We start from the raw sequence: 11283 nt of genomic DNA on the forward strand, positions 1-11283 counted from the left end.
TAATTTTGGAAGGCCTTATGATGAATAAGTAGAGGCAGAATGCTTTATTTATCTCAAGAGAACAGAACTGTGAGGCAGGATCTGTCAGTAAATGTGACCCATACACCTGCTCCACTGTCAAAGCCACATCCTTTCCACTGCTCTGGTCGGGCCTCATGCTGAAAGGTCAACTGAAAGTCATACTTTCACTCAAAGCAAGTAGATTTCTTTGTTGATGATGAAGACATTTGTATCGATATAATCGATATAATTAATGTATTTTGTATTTATTTTTTTGCATTTTTTTTTTAGGTTTTAGGATTTAGGTTTCTTGGAGGTGCATGTGATGTTTCCATGTAATCTTTTGTGTACATTATTATTGAGACCAATCTGCTTTCATAAGTGTGCCTCAGCATTATTGAGACCAATCTGCTTTCATAAGTGTGCCTCAGCAAAAATTTAGGGTCAAGTGAAAAAATTTGAGAATCACTGCTTAAAGGGATAGTTCACCTAAACATGGAGTTTGTCATCATTGTCTTGTTTATACAAGTTTTTTTCTTCCTTCGCTTTTATCTTCACACAGTCATAAAAGCTTTTATATGACTTCTAATTTAGAACTCTTGTAAAAAGTAAAATGGACTACAATAAAAATTACAGACAAATCTGAGACACGTAGTAGCATTTACAAACATAAGACTGTGTTCTGTATTATGTTGCTTGTGCAGTATGTGCATCGTGCTTGTGGCTAAGTGTGTTTTATCTCTTTTACATACATAAACAGCTGTATGTGTTTGTGTATGATCCTCCCTCCATGATACATCAGGGATGGGCCTCACACAGAGGGAAAACACCCATATTTGCACGTCCTATGTGTACACCGCAATCTTCACAGACCGTGCACACAGCTAAATGTTTTGCCTACCACAAACTGTTTTCACAAGGAGAAGGAGGGGCTTTATTTTTCCTTTTAGAACAGTGTAACTGACATGCATGTGTTTTTTAGAGGCTCTTCCTCTCTCTTCCTTCTTCGACTCCACCTACAACTAAGAATCCGAGCAGGTGCATCTGCTTTTGTCATTGATATGTCTTTTCTGTAACTTTGAGATATGTATCATCTACTTTTTCATGTATTTTATATAATATTATATTTATATATATATAATATAATATAAATAATATATAATATTTTTGATTTCGTTACTGTCCACTTAAAAGTCATTTGTGTAATTCTGAGGTAAAACATTCATAATATTGTTTTTATTACTATTTTCCTCCCTCTATGACTTGGAATTAAACAGGCTGTTTGTATAACATGAGCGAGGACCTGGTTAAAAATACCTATATATATATATATATATATATATATATACCGTATATATATTATAAATACACACATACACACACACACACACACACATCAATTAACTTATCTCAAAGTATGAATAGTAAGGAAGGAAAAGTATGTATCCTTATGGTTTGACTCCTTTAAAGTTAATTATAACCCCCCCCCCCCCTCTTATTAGAGAGTTACTAGAGCAAGTAGCTAGTTTGAGAAGACTGATTATAAAGCCAACAGCAAGGTGAGTTCATTGCAGGTCTTGACACAACACAACTGTCTCTCATACGTAAGTGTAGTCAGTTATTTTTAATGTTGTTTAATTTGTAGAATATTACGCATGTCAGCTGCAGCCTGCACAGAATTTACACATTTTGCATGTTAATGTGTGAAATACATCTTTTGTTCTTCTAGATTGTCGTGCCATGTGATGTTTTTTCATGCTTATCTATAATGATAGTAAATAAAAATGGTCAAAACATAACTTACCTTAATATCTTGTGATGGGTTCAACCTAAAGATTATGTATTTAATGACCCCATGAAATGCATAAAGTTGAGTTTACCTCAGGTGAGCAATATTAATGGCTTCAGCTAATAAACCACAATAGTCCAATTTTGATTTTGTGTGTATTTAATAAAAAATGAAAATACTACATGACAGTACAATGTTTGTTCATGAAAAACTACATTCAGCATCTACTTTATTTGGTTTTAGGTAAATCAGGAGTCTAGTTAGCCAAAATTAGCACAATTTAATGAAGGAGGAGTGTCTGAACTACCCCAGAAGGTTTTTTTTTAATTTATTTATTAAATCTGGACAAATCAAATATGTACACATTCTGAATATTAAGAAGGTCTGTTTCACTTTCTTTTTAGGAGATTTCCAGACTACAAAGAGGACAATGACAAAATTGAAAGCTAGACTCAGAACTTTGGAATCTCAGGTGAAGTAATGGTGATAATAACATTAATAATAATAATAACTTTTACATTTTAATAGTAAAAACTCAGTATGTCTTTACTAAATTGGTAAACTTTATATATACTGTGGTCCCTGAAACAATATTCTTTTATAACTTAAAACCCAGCTGATATTCTTTTACTATTTTACTTTAAAAGTGTGCTTGTAGTGTTTTATTATTATTATTATTATTATTATTATTATTATTATAAATGATAGCCACTTAGTTTGATATTTTGCATCTAACGCAATGAAATTAAGACATTTTTAATTGTGGCTTAAGTGTCTAATTAGATTTAGGGCCCTTTTATGGTACAATAGCCGTGAGCATTATGTATGAGAAGTCCAAAGCAGAGAGAGCATTGAAAGACCTTCAGAAGAGTCAAGGAGACCAACAGGTATACTTATCTTTCTATGTTACCGCTCCGTCTCGCACACAGCTGTAGCTGTGTCCATGCAGCTTTTAAAGTATACTCAGCCCCGGATGAGCATGGATGGATTAGTTCAGCACATACGCAGTACCACCTAGTGGACTCTTTTTATCTCAACATTCACCTCGCGTCTGAGCTGTTGTATACAGATTGTCTGCACGCAGACGTTGTGTATGGATGTCCACAGACAGTTCTGATGATGAAAATTGCATTATGCAGAACACGGACCACTGAATCCTTTTAAGACAAGTCATGTTCACTCGACAGCCATCTTTAAAACGCCTCTCGGGCATGCAAGTGCAACTACTGTCTCTTTGATTGGGGAAACATCAAATTCTCCAAAACTGTACACTAAGCTTACGATTAAATTTCATATTTAAAATCACCAGAGAAATCTGACAACAACTGTGTCATAAATGTTGTAACGTTTGCTCAGATAGCGTTATAAAAAGCTTATTTTTCAGGCTAGTTCCTTAGAGCATGTCTCAGAGCAGTGACTGTTTCTATAGCAACCACAACTTCTTACGGCAGTTGCAGTGACATGATGACTTTACAGATTAGCGATTGGCTCTTTAATTCAGAGGGTGGGGCTTCCTGTGATTGAGCGGCCATATTGAGCATTGGATTTTTCACCATTCAAAACTATAAGAGTGACATGTCTTGGGTATTCTATAGTCTTTACTTTGGGCATTATTATTCTTTTTCACTATTTTAATTTTAGTCAGTGTGTAGTGTGTATGTTTGGGCATAGAAAAGCTCTACAAAGTTACAAATAAAAGGCAAAAGGCAAAGGTGGAGGTGTTGCTTCAATTTATAACAACGTTTTCAGGATTTCTCAGAGGGCAGGCTACAAGTATAACTCGTTTGAAGTAATGGTACTTCATATAACATTATCCAAAGAAACAAATGTTAATGATAAATCCCCTGTTATGTTTGTACTGGCTACTGTATACAGGCCACCAGGGCACCATACAGACTTTATTAAAGAGTTTGGTGATTTTACATCTGAGTTAGTTCTGGCTGCAGATAAAGTTTTAATAGTTGGTGATTTTAATATCCATGTTGATAATGAAAACGATGCATTGGGATCAGCATTTATAGACATTCTGAACTCTATTGGTGTTAGACAACACGTTTCAGGACCTACTCATTGTCCAAATCATACTCTAGATTTAATACTGTCACATGGAATTGATGTTGATGGTGTTGAAATTATTCAGCCAAGTGATGATATCTCAGATCATTATTTAGTTCTTTGCAAAATTCATATAGCCAAAATTGTAAATTCTACTTCTTGTTACAAGTATGGAAGAACCATCACTTCTAACACAAAAGACTGCTTTTTAAGTTATCTTCCTGATGTATCCAAATTCCTTAGCATATCCGAAACCTCAGAACAACTTGATGATGTAACAGAAACTATGGACTCTCTCTTTTCTAGCACTTTAAATAAAGTTGCTCCTTTACGCTTAAGGAAGGTTAAGGAAAACAGTTTGACACCATGGTATAATGAGCATACTCGCACCCTAAAGAGAGCAGCCCGAAAAATGGAGCACAGCTGAAGGAAAACAAAACTAGAGGTATTTCGTATTGCTTGGCGGGAAAGTAACATATCCTACAGAAAAGCATTAAAAACTGCTAGATCCGATTACTTTTCTTCTCTTTTAGAAGAAAACAAACATAACCCCAGGTATTTATTCAATACAGTGGCTTAATTAACGAAAAATAAAGCCTCAACAAGTGTTGACATTTCCCAACACCACAGCAGTAATGAGTTTATGAACTACTTTACTTCTAAAATCGATACTATTAGAGATAAAATTGCAACCATTCAGCCGTCAGCTACAGTATCACATCAGACAGTGCACCATAGACCCCCTGAGGAACAGTTCCACTCATTCTCTACCATAGGAGAGGAAGAATTGTATAAACTTGTTAAATCATCTAAACCAACAACATGTATGTTAGACCCTATACCATCTAAGCTCCTGAAAGAGGTGCTTCCAGAAGTCATAGATCCTCTTCTGACTATTATTAATTCCTCATTGTCATTAGGACATGTCCCCAAAACCTTAAAACTGGCTGTTATTAAGCCTCTCATCAAAAAACCACAACTTGACCACAAAGAACTAGTTAATTATAGACCAATCTCGAATCTCCCTTTTCTGTCCAAGATACTAGAAAAGGTGGTATCCACACAATTATATTCCTTCTTAGAGAAAAATGGTATATGTGAGGATTTCCAGTCAGGATTTAGACCGTATCATAGTACTGAGACTGCTCTTCTTAGAGTTACAAATGATCTGCTCTTATCATCTGATCGTGGGTGTATCTCTCTATTAGTTTTATTGGATCTTAGTGCTGCGTTTGACACAATTGACCACAACATTCTTTTGCATAGACTTGAATACTTTGTTGGCATCAGTGGAAGTGCATTAGCATGGTTTAAATCGTACTTATATGACCGCCATCAGTTCGTAGCAGTGAATGAAGATGTATCCTATCGATCACAAGTGCAGTATGGAGTACCTCAAGGCTCAGTACTAGGGCCGCTACTCTTCACGCTTTATATGTTACCCTTGGGAGATATCATCAGGAAACATGGTGTTAGCTTTCACTGTTATGCTGATGATACTCAGCTCTATATTTCTTCGCAGCCCGGTGAAACACACAAATTTGAAAAACTAATGGATTGCATAGTCGATATAAAAAACTGGATGACGAGTAATTTCTTACTGCTAACTTCTGAAAAAACAGAGGTGTTAATTATAGGACCTAAAAACTCTGCTTGTAATAACCTGGAACACTGTCTAAGACTTGATGGTTGCTCTGTCAATTCTTCATCATCAGTTAGGAACCTAGGTGTGCTACTTGATCGCAATCTTTCCTTAGAAAGCCACGTTTCTAGCATTTGTAAAACTGCATTTTTCCATCTCAAAAATATATCTAAATTACGGCCTATGCTCTCAATGTCAAATGCAGAAATGTTAATCCAGGCATTTATGACCTCAAGGTTAGATTATTGTAATGCTTTATTGGGTGGTTGTTCTGCACGCTTAGTAAACAAACTACAGGTAGTCCAAAATGCAGCAGCAAGAGTTCTTACTAGAACCAGGAAGTATGACCATATTAGCCCGGTCCTGTCAACACTGCACTGGCTCCCTATCAAGCATCGCATAGATTTTAAAATATTGCTTATTACTTATAAAGCCCTGAATGGTTTAGCACCTCAGTATTTGAATGAGCTCCTTTTACATTATAATCCTCTACGTCCGCTATGTTCTCAAAACTCAGGCAATTTGATAATACCTAGAATATCAAAATCAACTGCAGGCGGCAGATCCTTTTCCTATTTGGCGCCCAAACTCTGGAATAACCTACCTAACATTGTTCGGGAGGCAGACACACTCTTGCAGTTTAAATCTAGATTAAAGACCCATCTCTTTAACCTGGCATACACATAACATACTAATATGCTTTTAATATCCAAATCCGTTAAAGGATTTTTAGGCTGCATTAATTAGGTAAAGCGGAAACGGAAACACTTCCCATAACAACCTATGTACTTGCTACATCATTAGAAGAATGGCATCTACGCTAATATTTGTCTGTTTCTCTCTTGTTCCGAGGTCACCGTGGCCACCAGATCCAGTCTGTGTCCAGATCAGAGGGTCACTGCAGTCACCCGGATCCAGTACGTATCCAGACCAGATGGTGGATCAGCACCTAGAAAGGACCTCTACATCCCTGAAAGACAGCGGAGACCAGGACAACTAGAGCCCCAGATACAGATCCCCTGTAAAGACCTTGTCTCAGAGGAGCACCAGGACAAGACCACAGGAAACAGATGATTCTTCTGCACAATCTGACTTTGCTGCAGCCTGGAATTGAACTACTGGTTTCGTCTGGTCAGAGGAGAACTGGCCCCCCAACTGGTTTCTCCCAAGGTTTTTTTCTCCATTCTGTCACCGATGGAGTTTCGGTTCCTTGCCGCTGTCGCCTCTGGCCTGCTTAGTTGGGGACACTTCATCTACAGCGATATCGTTGACTTGATTGCAAATAAATGCACAGACACTATTTAACTGAACAGAGATGACATAACTGAATCCAATGATGAACTGCCTTTAACTCTCATTTTTGCATTATTGACACTGTTTTCCTAATGAATGTTGTTCAGTTGCTTTGACGCAATGTATTTTGTTTAAAGCGCTATATAAATAAAGGTGACATTGACATTGACATTGACAAATCTCAAAGTCCACTCCAGAGGGAGATATTTCATAAAAAAAAAAAAAAAAATAATCCCTTTACAAGAACTACAACTAACTGCTCTTTGGACTACAGCATTGTTTTCCGGGTTTTGTGATGTCACAAAGAGGCCCATTAGGATATCATTAAAATAATTCCCGCCTATGGAAATTATAATGGTTGGGGGTGGGGAGGGGCGAGGCCATGGTTAGAACGCTTGGTTGAGTGCATCAGACAAGACGACGGTGAAGAAGAAGTGCTGCTATAGCATCAAGTTTTCGTCCATCCATCCATCTTCTACCGCTTATCCGGGGCCGGGTCGCGGGGGCAGCAGTCTAAGCAGAGAACCCCAGACTTCCCTCTCCCTAGACTCCTCCAGCTCTTCTGGGGGGACACCGAGGCGTTCCCAGGCCAGCCGGGAGACATAGTCTCTCCAGCGTGTCCTAGGTCTCCCCCGGGGTCTCCTCCCAGTGGGACGCGCCCGGAACACCTTCCCGGGAAGGCATCCAGGAGGCATCCGGAACAGATGCCCGAGCCACCTCAGCTGACCCCTCTCGATGTGGAGGAGCAGCGGCTCTACTCTGAGCTCCTCCCGGGTGACTGAGCTTCTCACCCTATCTCTAAGGGATCGCCCAGCCACCCTGCGGAGAAAGCACATTTCGGCCGCCTGTATCCGGGATCTTGTCCTTTCGGTCATGACCCAAAGCTCATGACCATAGGTGAGAGTAGGAACGTAGATTGACCGGTAAATCGAGAGCTTCGCCTTGCGGCTCGGCTCTTTCTTCACCACGACAGACCGGTACATCGACCGCATTACTGCAGAAGCTGCACCGATCCATCTATCAATCTCCCGTTCCATCCTTCCCTCACTCGTGAACAAGACCCCAAGATATTTAAACTCCTCCACTTGAGGCAGGAACTCTCCACCAACCTGAAGTGGGCAAGCCACCCTTTTCCGACTGAGGACCATGGCCTCGGATTTGGAGGTGCTGATTCTCATCCCAGCCGCTTCACACTCGGCTGCAAACCGTCCCAGGGCATGCTGAAGGTCCTGGCTTGATGAGGCCAACCTGACAACATCATCCGCAAAGAGCAGAGATGAAATCGTGTTGTCACCAAACCTGACCCCCTTCGGCCCCTGGCTGTGCCTAGAAATTCTGTCCATAAAAATCATGAACAGAACCGGCGACAAAGGGCAGCCCTGCCGGAGTCCAACACGCACCGGGAACAAGTCTGACTTACGGCTGGCAATACGAACCAAGCTCCTGCTCCGGTCGTACAGGGACCGGATAGCCCTTAGCAAAGGGTCCCGGACCCCATACTCCCCGAGGACCCTCCACAGGCCGCCGTGAGGGACACAGTTGAATGCCTTCTCCAAATCCACAAAGCACATGTGGACTGGTTGGGCAAACTCCCATGAACCCTCCAGCACCCTGTAGAGGGTATAGAGCTGGTCCAGTGTTCCACGGCCTGGACGAAAACCACACTGTTCCTCCTGAATCCGAGGTTCTACTATTGGCCGGATTCTCCTCTCCAGTACCCTGGCATAGACTTTCCCAGGGAGGCTCAAGTTTCGTGTTTTATATATATATATATATATATATATAAAATGTAAATTTAAATTAAAAATTTAATTTATGCATTTAGCAGCCGATTTTATCCAAAGCGACTTACAGTGCATTCAGGCTATCAGTTTTTACATATCATGTCTTCCCGGGGAATCGATATATATATATATATATATATATATATATATATATATATATATATATATATATATATATATATATATATATGATCATAATATTGATTTAGCCAAAAAACAACAATAACGTTACCACTCTTTATATGTCTTTGCAATATCCGTGCAAGCAAAGGTTCTGTGCGATCTTCTGTTTCAGTATTCTCAGGGTCTGAATCCGGCTCAAATTGATATGGCAATATTGATGCCATCCTTAACAATACCAGAGCACTTACTTCATTGGCAAGTGCTGGGGCAGTACTGAAACACGTCTAAGCTGTTCGCCAATCACAATGCACTGGGATAGCTAACCAATCACATCACATTTCGTTTTTGGAAGGCGGGCTTCATCAAAGCCGGAACTTATTGAGCCATTTGTGCCAGGCTGGGGAGAAAGGTATTATAATAATGTAAATTATATGAAAAATAATGCATTTTTCAAACCACCAAGCATGATATCATGTTGTAATACACCCCCTAAACAAAATCAAGACTTTGTAAAAGAGCATAAAGTAAATCTTTGATATATCTTTGATATATTTGAGCCAAATTGGCAATTTTATCCTTTGGCTTCATGATGGTAGATATTTGTTTTTGTTCACATTGTGATTTAGATTGTGTTTGAGCCTTTGTCAGTGCCCCTGCAAACTCATAGTGTTATTCAGCATTGTTGGTAATATGATTTATTTTGAGTTGTTGTTTTTTTCTCTCACCACTTCCTTTATAACTTTCCGTTTGGCTTCATGGAAATTCTGTGGTATGTGCTATTTTAATTTTATTGCCAAGTGTTTTTTTGGTAAATTTACAGTTATTTTGTTTGGTAGACTGCAATACATGCTCGGGAGATCACAAATCTGGAAGGCACAGTTGCAGAGATGCAGGCTGACTTTGAAAAGACCCTAAATGCCAAGCTGCTTCTCAGAAAGATCTGCAGGACAGCCTGGTATCTGCTAACCGTGTCCAGGAGCAACTTTCCCTTGCTGAGAAGGTACACTGATTCAGCACTTTAGCACTTATCAGACACTAATCTTAATGTCTGACCTGACTGTTTATACTGAGATCACATTGCAATTTTTTTTTATACATATTCAGTTTAGTTCCACATATGAAAGTCAACTTCAACTTGAAAATACTATTGAAGTCTTGTTTACAAACCTACTGGATTCATTATTTCAAATGATTTATTTACTTAAGGAATTATTATTAATAACAGTAATTATTATTGTTCGTATTTATTGTTTACAAGTGTATCTGCTTATAAACAAATAGGTTAATGTGTTTGATGAATCATATCATGTTTATTTATCCATTAAGGGACTGGAGAAGAATTTTCAACAGATGGCTGCTTACATGAAAGAGATCCTCACTTAAAGGAATGAACAGATTAAAGATTTAAGAAAGAGATTACAAAGGTACAGTATCACTTTATATATTATGACCATCATGACCATCATCATGTTGTGAGAAACTGCCACTGGTTTCAATTAAATATATTTATGAATTTGTTGCATTATATTCCCTCCTCAGCTATGAATCAGATGAGTGAATGTTTAACCTACAAGGACACACATGAAGAGGTCAACTGAGATTATCACTACTGGATCTGATGTATCAGCTACACCTTGTTGTACAGTTTAGTGGTTCACTGTGGATTGGAAATATTATTTGGACACAACACTACAATTTCTTAGTCATCACCTATCTGTATTCTTCAGTGTTTATTGCCTTTTTTTTTCAGTTCACTTTGTTTAAGAAGAAACGTGTTGCCCTTAACTTTGCTCCCTTCTTTCCCGGAAGAATACAGCTCAACACTTTTGTCAAATTCTTGTTTCTGGGTACAAAATACATTATTTTAACAGTATATTGCAGCATAAACAGTATCTGTGCATTATTTCTGTTTTATGTCTGTATGCATACATTGAACTCATCTGCTAGGAGCTTTAGCTGTTGCCCCAAGTATACAAAACTATACAAAAATGTGTGTGCATATAATTTTATAATTAAGAACAGCCCTATGTTTAATGCATTATATATACAGGCATCAATAATGTTTTATTTAAAAAAAAATTGTATTGACACTGTTTTTATTGAAGGAATAATTAACACTAAAATTAAAATGTACTCTCAAGATGTAAGATACATTTAGCCTTACATCGCTTGCTCAGCAATTGATCCTTTGAAGTAAATGGGTGTCATCAGAATAATAGCTCAAAGAGCTGATAAAAACATCACACCAATCAACATGTAATCCAAATGACTCCAGTCAATCTATAAATGTCTTGTGGAGTAAAAAGCATGTTTATAAGAAGCTTGAACTGTGTATATTTCTCTCATGATTCAGACGAGATTATTTTTACACCAGGGAATCCAATATAATGGACAGTTAAGGACTTGTTCAAATTTAAAAGAATTAATAACGTAATTGTTTCTTACAAACACACAACTGGTGAACTGGTGTTGGATTACTTGGTTTATTTATTTATTTTTTCCTTGACTAATTAGATACCGGATGACTTTACTTGTGTTAAAAATAATCTTATTCCCATTTTTACTGGCATTACAATGGGGCTCCAATCCACATAATT

General features: G+C 38.2%; 1 pseudogene; it reads left to right on the plus strand.

The window, feature by feature from the left end:
• Positions 1-10244, plus strand: part of LOC132123875 (leucine zipper transcription factor-like protein 1) — a 45860-nt pseudogene extending 35616 nt beyond the window's left edge.
• The last annotated feature ends 1039 nt before the right edge of the window (positions 10245-11283 follow it).

Source organism: Carassius carassius, chromosome 42, assembly GCF_963082965.1.
Source record: "Carassius carassius chromosome 42, fCarCar2.1, whole genome shotgun sequence".
Taxonomy (NCBI): Eukaryota; Metazoa; Chordata; class Actinopteri; order Cypriniformes; family Cyprinidae; genus Carassius; species Carassius carassius.